At 37.2% G+C, this 12,855-nt stretch overlaps 1 long non-coding RNA gene across 1 annotated transcript; it reads left to right on the top strand.

Annotated features, from left to right (window-relative positions):
- The first annotated feature begins 10,667 nt into the window (after positions 1-10,667).
- Positions 10,668-11,062, top strand: LOC149234022 (uncharacterized). Its single transcript, XR_016268203.1, has 2 exons — positions 10,668-10,784; positions 10,974-11,062. It is a non-coding gene; the product is annotated as an uncharacterized LOC149234022 (long non-coding RNA).
- Positions 11,063-12,855: the final 1,793 nt, after the last annotated feature.

The following is a 12,855-nucleotide window of genomic DNA, read 5'->3' as shown; positions in this document are numbered from 1 at the left end:
ATGGCATTGAAGTTTACATTACTAATTAATAGATGACCTTGTTGCCATGTGAAGTTAGAAGGAATGATGATCCGAAGGTTGAAGTTCTCTGATGATATGATAAAACGAAAGAAAGCTTGTGTGGCTAAGTTGTTGATGGTTTTAACTTTTGTCCCTAAGTAGAGAAGAAACTTGGATAAAGAAAGTGTATATCTCCCCAGTTAAGAGGGAGGGCATATTGTGACAACTATAGTGAAGACCTTGAAGAAAGAGTAAGATCAGAGAAAGGCTAAAGCGCTACAGACGATTATTCGTGATTAATGAAGTTGTGAACAAGAATTGGATATTTCGGAAAGTGCTAAGGCTGAGTTTGGTGCTGCTGGTGAAGTTGAGGAAGTAAGCTTACGTCGAGATGTGTTTGAATATTGCGATGATCTAAGTAGCATCAGAATAGTTGAAGACCCTGGAGATTGCGCTAGCATATTGATATTACGAACCTATATATTGAAGTAATTAGGGTCACGTGGCTATAATATGTTCAAATGGATAATCAAGTAGTTGATGTGTTGATCTCTCCTTGAAAAGTCTGTGAAGCATGTTTAGATTGGTGGATATTTCTGATTTGGTTGAAAGAGAGAGATGAAGTACCATAAAACTGCTTGTATGATGGTACTTGGGAGGACATCTTGGCTTGCTTAATATTGAGATCTCATTGGATGTCTAGATCCCAGTGAGGGAGGGTATCATGTGGAGCTCTGGTTTAGTGTTGATACTTGGATCCCTGTAAGGGTTGGTGTCAAGGCATGGAGGCCTAGATGGTATCTGTATCCTATTGGATTGAGAGTTGTAGCCTGATGGTACCAATAGCGGTACTTGCCTAGACGACACCTTAGTCCCTATTGCGAGGATACCTTGGCAGTTAGGGTATCCCTAGCATTGCGTATGCTATTGTACTCTCCTTAAGAACATTTCAAATTGAGGCCAACCTTGTACCGGTTGAACAAATATGAATACCTCCCTAGTTAAGAGGGAGTGTTGAGAATGTAACTAGTATCGGTCTTCATAATTGTATTTAAGTCATGATGTAATGTATTTGTCAAAAAGAATGAAAAACAAATTATTGTAAAAGAAAAATATTCGTAAGCATGAGTTCCTTGCTTTACTTATTCTATTTCAAGGTGAAAGCACCCATTGTGTGCTTCTAGGGTTTGTGTCACGAGTCATTGTCCATATCATCTTGTCCTAAACCCTTATTGGGCTCATTGTATCAAAGAAAGAAAATTATTTTATGTATTTTGGTCATGCCACACTCCTCCATCAAGTTGGCCTACCCTTCTCTTCATGTCGGCCTCATAGAAGAGCTTCAAACCACTATATATATCCATGCATTTGACCTATTGTGAAGCATATCATCAAGGATTTCGATCTGCAATTCTAGAAGTGGAAAGGAAGTGCGAAGTACACAAAAAGGAGCCTATCTCATTACAAAAAAAGGAAGCCTAGCGAAGAAGACTAGAAGATAAAACGAAGTAGAAGAGGTCTGAAATCTGTCATGTTTTGCCACAAGTGCAAGAAGACTGAGGTACTGCCAGGCCGAAGGTACAGGACTAAGGTACAGACCAAATTACAGTGTTGCAGAGAGGACCGAGACCCTTGTAGAAGCGCTGACTTGAGTTGACTTGTGAAGAACTGAGCTAAAGTTTGTCCAATCTTCTTGGGAGGCTGACTTGATGGAATGGAGGAGGTATTCTTGGTTGTCTCATTTGATTTGGTTCTCAAAGAAAAGAAGAGAATTTTGGGTTTTCCCCTTGAAGAGGGTTTTGCCCTTGCTGAGAGCCTACATTCTGTGTCTCCATTGTCTTTGATCTTCATGCATTAATGTTTTGATAGTTGCTTGATGAAAAGAAGTTAAAAGAAGACATAATGAAGTTAATAAGAACACAAGAACATCACAAGTAATTATCAAAGAAGAGAAAATCTTTCTTCCTTTATGATTTTCTAACAATGCTTGTCTTTAAATGCAGTGTTAATCTGAAGGTTTTAAACAGATCTAAGCAGCATTGGTCCAAGGGCTTAATTCAGAAACATGAAATATTTTTTGTTAGAACTTTCAGGTTGAGTAAATGGCCCTCTGTTGATCTGAATATCTTCTGGCTGGAAGAGGCTGTGACAATACTGCCCTTACTCTGCTTCAAGGTGAAAACAACCTAAAATCTCAGCTTATCATCTAATTGGATCATCCCAAGTGTAAAAGATCCAGGTTATCAATTCTGGGCTGAATTGCTGGACCAAAGCTGTCTCAATCTATCTTTCAACAGTCAGATCCAATTCATTTAGCCACAGAGGAAAAGGGGCCGGTCTCTCTAAATTTGGCATAACACTGTTATACCATTGAGCAAATAATCAATCCTACGAGTCACTTAAAAGCTGTGGCACTGGTCCAAGAATGGATACAACACAATGTTCCACTTCCTTCAACTTATGTGAGAGAATGATAATGAGGGAGGGTATTCCATCCCATCACATGAATACCTTGTTATTTTCCCATAGATACTAAGGCGTCCATCAAAACATATGCTGGAATTTAATGTCTTTTTGAAGCAACAAGACTTGTAGCTTGACGACTTTAAATGTAAAAATACACAAGAGGTATTTGTATATATATATATGTGTGTGTGTGTGTGTTTGTATACAAGATGTTGAATGTTACAATGAGGCCTTGCTTTTATACCTAGGTAGGTGTCCTTTCATGATTAGGCATGTCTTTTAGACATGCCCTTTCACTTAACTAATGACTATTTCAGATAATCATTATTATTTACATTTATTTATATTTATTTTATTTTATATAATTTATATTCGTAACATTGTCCTTTCCTTCAAAAGATTTGTCCTCAAAGTTTGTAGCTGACGTTTTTCTTCATGTCAGCATAGGTTGTCTTGCCATGTATAATCTATCAGTGATACTACCTTGGAATTATGGTTTATCCTTTTTTTTATTACTTAAATAATATATATATATATATTTTTAATTAAATAAGTTTAATTAATTAAATAATTTTAATTAATTAAATTATGTGAATTTAGTTTATAATGCACTATACGCCGAGCTAAAATCGACCAACACTATAATGTAATGGTGTATTGAGATTTGGAACCCACTATAGGCTTATTAGATAAAAACTTGGTCCTTTTACGCTGCGAGATTGTAACTGCAGACGTCTGCGAGATTAGTGGTCATTTCCTTTTCGGTACGAGATCAATGGTATATCACGCATTTATAAAATTAACTCTAGAGTCATCGTTTATAAAATTAATCAAGCCACGTAAGAATCGATGCAAGAATCACACCGGTTGACCTTTTTACGGGGACACGATGCTTGACGGCAGGAGGAGTAGACGACAATGTTTTTTTAAAGAGTATCGGTGTCGGAACAACGTGAAGGCAGGGTGTGATGGGGACGCTGCTGGAGTAGCATCTCGATTGGTGTTATGTGGCAAGGAAGGTTCTTGAAAGCATTTGAAGTATTCTTTTAGTCCCGTTGAGTTCGATCCTGATGGTTGAAATGTAGGCTGTGTATACCATTTTGGTTATGATGTACAGTGTTTGCAATTCTTGGTAATAATACTATTGGTGTTGAAGGAATTGCTTCCGACAGGCATTACATAAAATATTGAAAATGAGAAAACCAAGAGGATTGAGAGTTTCCAAATCATGGGTCTGTGTGTTCTGAACCTAAGATGGCTTTCAGTGCCTTTCCAGCTCAGGGAGTCAGCAACCATTTTATGTTCAGTTTTGATAGATCTCAGTACTCCGGTATGGTCTACAGCTGGTTCAAAACTAGATGGACTTGTGCTCTCGTTTTCTTTAGTATCTGATCCGACATTTAGGGTTAACTCTGGTTTATCTGATCCAACATTTAGGGATAACTCTGGTTCATCGCCTCCAGATGAAATATCCGCACTTTGGGGCAAATATTCCTTTGATTCTTCTTCGCTTCTTTTAATTTAAGGAATTTCTTGGGTCGGTCTAGCTTTGTTCATAGCAGTGGCTAGTGCTTCACCTCAGAACCTTTGAAACCTTGGCCTAGGAGAAAATGGGGAGTAGACTGGATGATAAGAAGCCACTCCTCCGTACTGGATAATGATAGGTCTAACATCCTGTCCCGCGGCTTCATCTTCTTGCTCCATGAATTGTTTCATCCTCATCATGAATTCCTCAATGTCTTGTGATTCTTCGTCCACCAGGTTATGTGCCATGGATTGAACGATGATCGCCTTGCGTGATGAATCCAAGGATGCCTTCGCTGATGATTACAAAGTATCAATAGGCGATGCAATTTCACATTCGCAGAATTTGATCCGGGCATGCTTCTTGCCGCTTTCTTTGTTGATGTTGATAAAGGTTTCTTATATTCAGAATCGTCACCACGCATAGGGGAACCTTCATTGGGTGGATTTGTCAACTGTTTTACTTGAAACCTCATACGCAAGGGAACATCATCATTTGAATCATTCTCAGACTTCGCAGATTCTGTTTGCATAGATTCTTTAGGCTGAATAAATTTGCTAGTAGGCAGCAAATTGCAACTTTTTTTTTGAATCTCTCGCCAATGTGTTTTCTGTAGCTCCTTTTGGCAATATAGATACCTCATGACTTAAAGGTTTGCCATCTTCAGAATTATCAATGTCTTCTTTAGCATTTTCCTCATTGTTATGATATTGTTCATCTTCTTATTTTTTAAGATAGTCTTTATCCACAACATTTTCATTTGGATCATCATCTTGACCTACATAATCCTCATCTACATCATCTTCATTTGGATTATCATCTTGATCTATATCAACTTCATCGGAATTTTCAACATTATAATCATCTACTGCTTCATCTTGTTTCGTTTCACCATCGCTATCATCTTCCTTATTATCGATTTCCTTTAGACGTGCTGTAACCTCTGCATATGATTTTTCCCATTGCTGAAGCTTTTCTTGAATTTTACTTAACTTCTCAATAACTTCAGGACGTAAACATAATGGCATATTGTGTAGCGGATAATGTCCAAATGCTTGCATGCCTCTGATACCACTGAAGCAACAAGACTTGTAGCTTGACGACTTTCAATGTAAAAATACACGAGGTATTTGTAATATATATATATATATATATATAAAATGTACAAGATGTTGAATGTTACAATGAGGCCCTGCTTTTATAACTAGGCAGGTGTTCTTTCATGATTAGAAGACATGCCTTTTTACTTAACTAATGACTATTTCAGATAATCATTATTATTTACATTTATTTTATTTTATATAATTTATATTCGTAACACTTTTTCTGCTGTTTATAACAGTCAAAGATATGCAGAATCTGAACTTATAAGAGGTCTGAAAAGGTGCTGTAGAGGATGGTCCCTTTGTTGATAAACAAGTAGTTTTGTCTATTCCCTGATTCACATCAAAGTACCCCTTGCTGGTATAAATGTCTTTACTGCTGTAGGAGTCTTGTCACACTTGAAAACAGCAGTATTTTCTTTCAAAGATGTATCACAGCAACCATTTTATCATTAATGTCAATGTCATCAATATGAAGGATAGATGTTAAAGTGCCATCCTCAAACCCAATATTAAAATTCTTTAAAAAATGGATTACTGTTTTTTACAGTTCTCTATCTTCTTAGGTACCATCACCACCAAAAATATCAAATAATGCCACAATCCAGTCTCCATAATGAAAGAGAACTAACAAGGAGCTAGCAAGCTAATCCATATCACCAACATAGCATGTAAGAGCATGCCATCATATTCACCTAAGTAAAGCATCCGCCATCTCAAGCAAAAGAAAATAACCAAGAGCATCAACCACATGATCCATGAAAGAGGACAACTATTCTCAACCATCCTTAAGCGAAGAAAAGAAGTCATGTTAGCCCTTGCAAATATGCCTTTCCCACTCATGTCAACACGAGGGATCATAGAATCCAGAGAATTACTTTAATCTCATCTGCACTGATAATTTTGTTGCTACTGTCGTGGTATCCTCATTTTCTACAGAAACATCCTCAGTTTGACTCAGGGCACAATCCGGATCTGAAGTACTACTTCCATCTCTATCTAAATCATTATCTTCTCTTCAGAATTTCTATTGGGAGTCAACTTGCTTATCTCATACTCTATCATCCTCTATATCAACCAATGTTTTTAAAACCGGAACTGGTGACCGGACCGGTCCACCTAATGAACCGGTTTACTGACCGGAACCGGTCTAACTGGGACTGGTTTGGTCAAAACGAACCGGTTTTAAAAAAATACATTAAATAATTAATTTTTAATGAAACAAAACTATTTTTAAGATGTAAAACTATGATTCCAAGCCAATAAAGACAATATGCAAAGTTTGCTCATTTATATACCATGTAAAGGTGAATATATCAAAATGGCACCGAATACAATACATATCATCGACAAAATAGCAAAATACATAAGAAATGAGGCTCTAAATGGCCTATAAAGTCCAAAAACAATGCTGCAAGCTATGAGGCCATTGGCCTACTACAAGTCTACAGTGTACACATGATCAATCATCAAGTTCATCACCACTACTAGACACAGGATCATCATCAGGAGCTACATAGACATCATCTGGTTCAGAGTTGGGTTTTTTGTTTTTCATATTAAAAAGATTGAATTTTTCTTGCTCAATCAACCACAGTGGAGTCCAGCATCTACTCGGCTGAGTAGGGCCGATTCGATATAGAACCGGCTGAGTCATGTTTGGTACCAAACCAGCCCACAGAGCCAAGTCAATAGATTAGTCAACCCAGCCACATATCAACTTGGTATAGTTGACCAAGTCTAAGTCAACTCGCACCAAGTTTTAAAACATTGTCATAATGATCTTCAGCAGATTGCAACCTGTAGCTTGAGGATACGTGTTTGGAGCCTAGCCATTCTTGAAATTTCGCCGAAAGACAGCCTTATGAAGATCACTTGGTTGGTCAAATGCTTAGAGATGTATGATTTGTTGAGTTTACATTTGAGTGCATAACAGAACAACTTCTTTATTGGAGAAATTTAGATCCTTCAAGAGGATAATTCTTGAAATGTCACCCAAAGACAGCCTTATGAAGATCACTTGGTTGGTAGAATGCTTAGAGATGTATGGTTTGTAACTTTGTTGAGTTTACATTTGAGTGCATAACTAAACAACCTCTTTCTTGGAGAAATTTAGAGCCTTCAAGAGGATATTATTAGTAGGATGAGGGCATTACAACTACACTTGAAACAACAAATCCGCTTGATGTCCAGTAATGATCATGCAGACAATCCTGTATTGACTATGGTCCTGATTCATAGGTCTGATCTACAGAGAAGAATGCTTCAAAAATTTTATGACGCATCTTTATTGACATAAGTATGCTCAAGAAATTTAGAAAACAATATGGCAGTCCTACAAGCATAGAGAAATGTAAGAAAGAATGGAGAACTAGGGCTGTTCAAAGGCGTGCCTAAAACCGGCCGGTTTTCACCGGTTAGGGCTAAAAAATGGCGAAATGCCCCATCAAACTGGGTTTTTTGGCCGGTTCGGACCGGCAGCCTTGCTAATCGGCCGGTTTGACCGGTAACCGGTTTTTAAAAACGGTTTTAAAAACACTGATATCAACGACATCCTTTTGGTGCCTCTCCTCGCTTGATGGATTCCTTTAGTACCTCTCCTTCTACACACACACCCTTTCTTCTTTTATCTCATACTCCACTAATTCTTGCTAGTATCTCTTCTGCCCTCTTCCTTTGACCATTTGATTGAACTTTCCAAATTGCTTCTCATAATACATTTCTTCTCTTGTATCTTTCTATGCTGGCTCTTCTTTGCTTCTCGGGCATCTTTGTCTATTTTCTCTAGTTCATCCTACTTTCTTTTTCCCCTAGCCCCTCATAGAAAGAATCTGAACAGGGGAAGGCACTCCAGGGAAAGAGTAATCAATTGGAGAAGCCAAGACGCTTCTGAGAACCAACTTCGTGCCTGGCCTGAGGGAGGATCCGAAGCGAGAGCCTCTGAGGATCAAAGTGCAAGGTGACGCTATCTCTCTCTCCCAATGGCAGATTCTCTAAGAGATTGGAATGTGTGAAGGAAAGGAACCAGACAGAAAATGATCTTGAGGTGGAAAGGGTGGATACAAAACTCTGCTTGGATGATGGGCTGCAGAACTGTCCACTTACATCTGATGATGTGCCTGAGAAGCAAGGTCTGTATGCTCTCCAGCCTAGTCCAGTTTGTCTGCAATAAGCTCGGTCCCCAGATCTTGGAGCCATAAAAAACTTTGGGTCTAATAATTGCCTCTATGAGGCAGAGTTTAGTCCATATGATAAATCCTAAAATGCCCATAAAGGGCTTCAAGCTCAGATTTCCACTTCCTCCTTACATAAACCAACCCCAGCACTCATGATCTCATTCATACATATGATAACATGAAGTTGTTAGATTATGGTTCCAATTTGTTACAACTATCTACATTGTGGCTCATCCCAGCACACTGATCTGAGAGTGTGCTGGTCTAGTTGGCGGACTGACATGGACTGCATGCATACCCAAAATCCTGCAAACTAAGGCACCAACAAAAAAATTGTTATTGTCGTATATTCTTGGACAGAACCAAAACCAGATACAGTATTATCTAAATGAGTTATGAATCCCAATTAACTTAATGATGGCTTCCTACTGATTTGTATTTAACTCTTATCTTTTAAATGATTTATTTCTAAGTGTTCTAACTTCAAAGGGAAATTCTCAGAACATATTCCCTGGAGCCAAGGAAAAACTTCAAATATCTGTGAAAATAAATGCCTTTATAAATGAATTTAACAGTATTTTGCTTTAAATCTTCAACATTAACTAAAAGCATAAAACATTATGGAAATGCCTAAGGTCAAACACCTAAGAAGACAAAATTAACCCGGTACGCTATACCTAAAAGATTCGATACTTGCCAAATATGTTATTTGTTCAGGTGCAAACCATTTTACACATATATAACTGAGAGTAGAATGTTAAGAATGAAAGAAAAACCAAAGATTATTTAACAGAGTTTTAATGTATTTCATTATTTATCCAAAAAATATAGTCCATGACAAAGTTCAGTCAATCTGACCAGAGAGATTGTCATGCAATCGTTGGAAAATGAATGGAAAAATCTTACTGGTGCAGAGTCCCCAACCGGCTCACAGACTCTTACAGAGAAGTGATTTATTACGTGTTGTGGTTTTGGTCCCGGGTCTTTTAGGCTCTTGGTTTCTTGCAGTTTGGCATGGTATTTTGTTGGATTGATACTGATTGTATCAATCAGAATTTTTTATTGACTCCCCAATAATCTGGAACCTCAATATTTTACTGAGGCTCAATAACTTAAAGAGTCTCCAACCAGCACACAGACTCTTACAGAGGAGTGATTTATTAGCTGTTGTGGTTTTGGTCCTGGGACCTTTTTCTCTCAATTTCTTGCAGTTTGGTTTGGTATTTTGTTGGATTGTTGATCGATGCTGATTCTATCAATCAGAATATTTTATCGACTTCCCAATAGCCTAGAATCTTCTGCCTTAAGTCATTAAACAGTTATTATCTCATAATTTCCAAAAATCAACGCCCAGGTGAACTAGCGATAAATATCCTTTACAATGCAATAACCAAAACAATAATGGCTAATGTCCCGTCAGCTCAAGCACACAGCACCACCATGGCAGTGGAAGGTAGTGAATTTCATCATCACTATGTTTCAGGGGCCGTATCCACAATCTTTAGAAGTTTTTTTCTGGAATGCAGGGTCCCATCCCACATCTACATCCTGTTGAGATCAGCTGCCATCCAATCTGGCCAAATGAATATACAAAATGTTATCATTACTGGGTGGGTGTTGAGGTTCTTATTTTATCTTATCTGATTCCTTGGGGGACACCGCAGATTTGAGTGGCTTGTTTTATGGGCTATATTCATTCTTATTCATCGAGTGGAAGCAATGTAAATCAATGTTTGCGCTCTTCAAAGAAAAACAGGCCTTTGTTGGGTGAAGCTCCTAGAAATTATAAAGATAGCAAGTGCTAGAAGAAACACAACTATATATATTATGAAATATAATTAAGTGGTACCAAATATTTCTTTTAGGTTGGGCTCGTACTTGCATGATACGGTTCGAGTCTGACCGCTACTGCTATAACCTCCAGGTGTACCAATGTGGTCCCTCACATAGCACATAGGGCTAGCTGAGGGTTTGAGCCAACAACATTACAAGGAGTACCTTAGTAGCACACCCTGTCGCCAAAGTAATATACACCCCAGGGGTGGTATGAAATAATCCTTAAATATACAGCAATTTGACAAATTCAGAGCTAAGAAACCACCAAGTATTTCTAAATAATTGTCGCTGCCAATATATTAACAACACACAATTTTGGGTATAAAATTTGTCAACTTAAACTGATGATGATCATATTGCAATTTACTTTCCTGTCAATGTTTGAAGCTATTCTTTTTCTATGATGTGCTGACAATGGTTTGAAAATATGCTTTGTTTCCAGCACACTTTAAAGTTTAAATACCCGTCTGAAAAGTTTTGGAAATTACGTTATGAACAACCTTTTTTTCTCAAATGTGCTCAACTAGAGTCAGAACAGACATGCTGATTTTTTTTTGGTATGCTGATTGTAGTAACTGACAGCTATCCTTCCACTAAGTTGATGTGCTATGAGCGGTGTTTCCATGCCATCAATATTACCCAAGATTTAGAACCTGGGTTCATCCACACCCACATGAGGTATTTTAAACCTTGCAATTTATAATTTAGGTTAGTTGATCGTATCTTTGTGGTGATTGTATAGTAAGGTTGATACCTAAAGAGTCATCAACTCAATAATGCATAATCGTTTTTTTTGGGTTGTTAAGCCAATTTTTATTGGTTGGAGAAGAGATCAAATTTGATGCATGATCTTTTCTTTATAAGCAGGTTACCTTTTGCTAAGAGCCATGACTGAGGAGTATTAATTCTGTCAAATTACCCCGGCCTCATTCGCATGCAAGCTAGGAGTTAGCCAACTGTGTTTTAAACCTATACCATCATTGTTGCAAGAACTCTTTTTATTAGACTACAGCTTGATGGAGAACTAGAAATCAATTATTAGGTCTATAATTAGAAAAATTGTTTCTCTCGTACTTCATATTGGATTTTCCCCTTTTTGGTACATTTTGGAAAATACATTTTCTGCTTCAAAATTGGAAATTTGTGAATTAATTGTTATGGCAATGATGGCTTTCTTTTCTGATTATTTTGGGCAATACTCTTTCTGCGAATACCACATGAGTTAACCCTGTATACCTGCTATACATGAAACTTGAGAAACACTACAAATTTTTATACTTGGTGGTCATTATGTTTATAGAATAATCTATGTTGCACGGGTTCGTGAACCTGGAGGTGGGGTTCTCGAACCTGTCCCGGGTTCTCATCCCCAAGTACCAGGTTCGGGTATGGGTTCTTCTAAAACGCACCCAAAAGAACCGGGTTCTTTGCAACCAAAATTTGGGTTCTTTTGTCTAATTGGGTGCGCCGAACCCCAACAACGGGTGCGTGGAACCCCAAAATCGGGAACGTTAGGGTCAATTTTTTTTACTGATTTTGTTGTAATTCTTTTCAAGCTCGGCCTTTTTACTTCTCTTTCTGCAGTTTTGACCTAGAGATGGCCACTGTAGATTCATTGTGTAGGCCGAATGTCATTACTATTGTAGCTATGTTAAGGTCATTACTATTGTAGCTATGTAGCTAGAGAGCATGCTGACTGAAGATCTAAGTGATGCTGATGACATGGCTTGAGGAAGCCATTGTTCACTATTTTGAAATTTCCTAGTTCATGTTTGGAGATGCCTTAAGGAAAATTTTGAATGTAGTATGACAATGGACATATATCATGATACTTATTAATATGTAAACTCCAATTTGCACTCGATATCAAACTAGAAGTTTTGAAATTTCAATGTGAATGTTGAATGTTCAATGACGTGTATGCTTAAATCTTTAATGTTTAAATCATAAATATTTTATTTTTCTTGTTTAAAGTTGGAAAATATACAAATTCATATATATTATAATTTATAAAATAAAATATATATATATATATATATATATATATATATATATATATATATCCCCTGTACCTGAACCCATGTTTCATGGCAGCATAGAGAATAATTAATGCAACTAGTAATATACTAGTGAGAAAGACTTCAATGGGAAACCATTAAATTCCCCTAGTATTTAGCTCTCCACCTATTTTTCATTAAGTACACAAGTTTGTACAGTTAGTCATACAGGGGCTTATTGTTACCCACAAGTGCTGCAGCCTTTTCTAGGAAACCCATACATTTTTTCCATCAGATTGTTACAAATTGCTTTCTACAGATCTTTTTGCAAGTACAACTAAGAACATGCTTGACTGTCATACTTTTTAGTAGTAAATGTATATTGTACAGTGCCCTCTGTCATGTAAGTTATTTTTTAACAGCTAGGCTTTGGTGTATGACATATAACAAAATGAAAGTAGCCAAGAAAAGCTTAAACCCTGAATACAAGTGAAACTCTTCTTCCATTCAGTTTCATGAACTTATTCTCCACTTTGAATCTATTTCCTGTCAACCTAGCATTAAGCAATAGTAACCTGCAAAACTTTTGTCGTGTTTCTATGATGCTGACTGGTCTTTCCTTGTGATTTTTCCAGCATGACTGGGTAAGATGTGTTTTAGTTCTTGAATAATCTAATATTTGAAAAAATATTGTTGGCTTCAAGGCTTAGTCTTATGTACAGGTTGTTAAGTACATGTTAATTAACTCTCCA

This window comes from Pinus tabuliformis, chromosome 8 (assembly GCF_031772625.1).
Source record: "Pinus tabuliformis cultivar Carrire ecotype Pingquan chromosome 8, CPIR1, whole genome shotgun sequence".
Lineage (NCBI taxonomy): Eukaryota > Viridiplantae > Streptophyta > Pinopsida > Pinales > Pinaceae > Pinus > Pinus tabuliformis.
The sequence above is the reverse complement of the archived record's forward strand: the minus strand, read 5'-3'. Positions and strand labels throughout refer to the sequence as shown.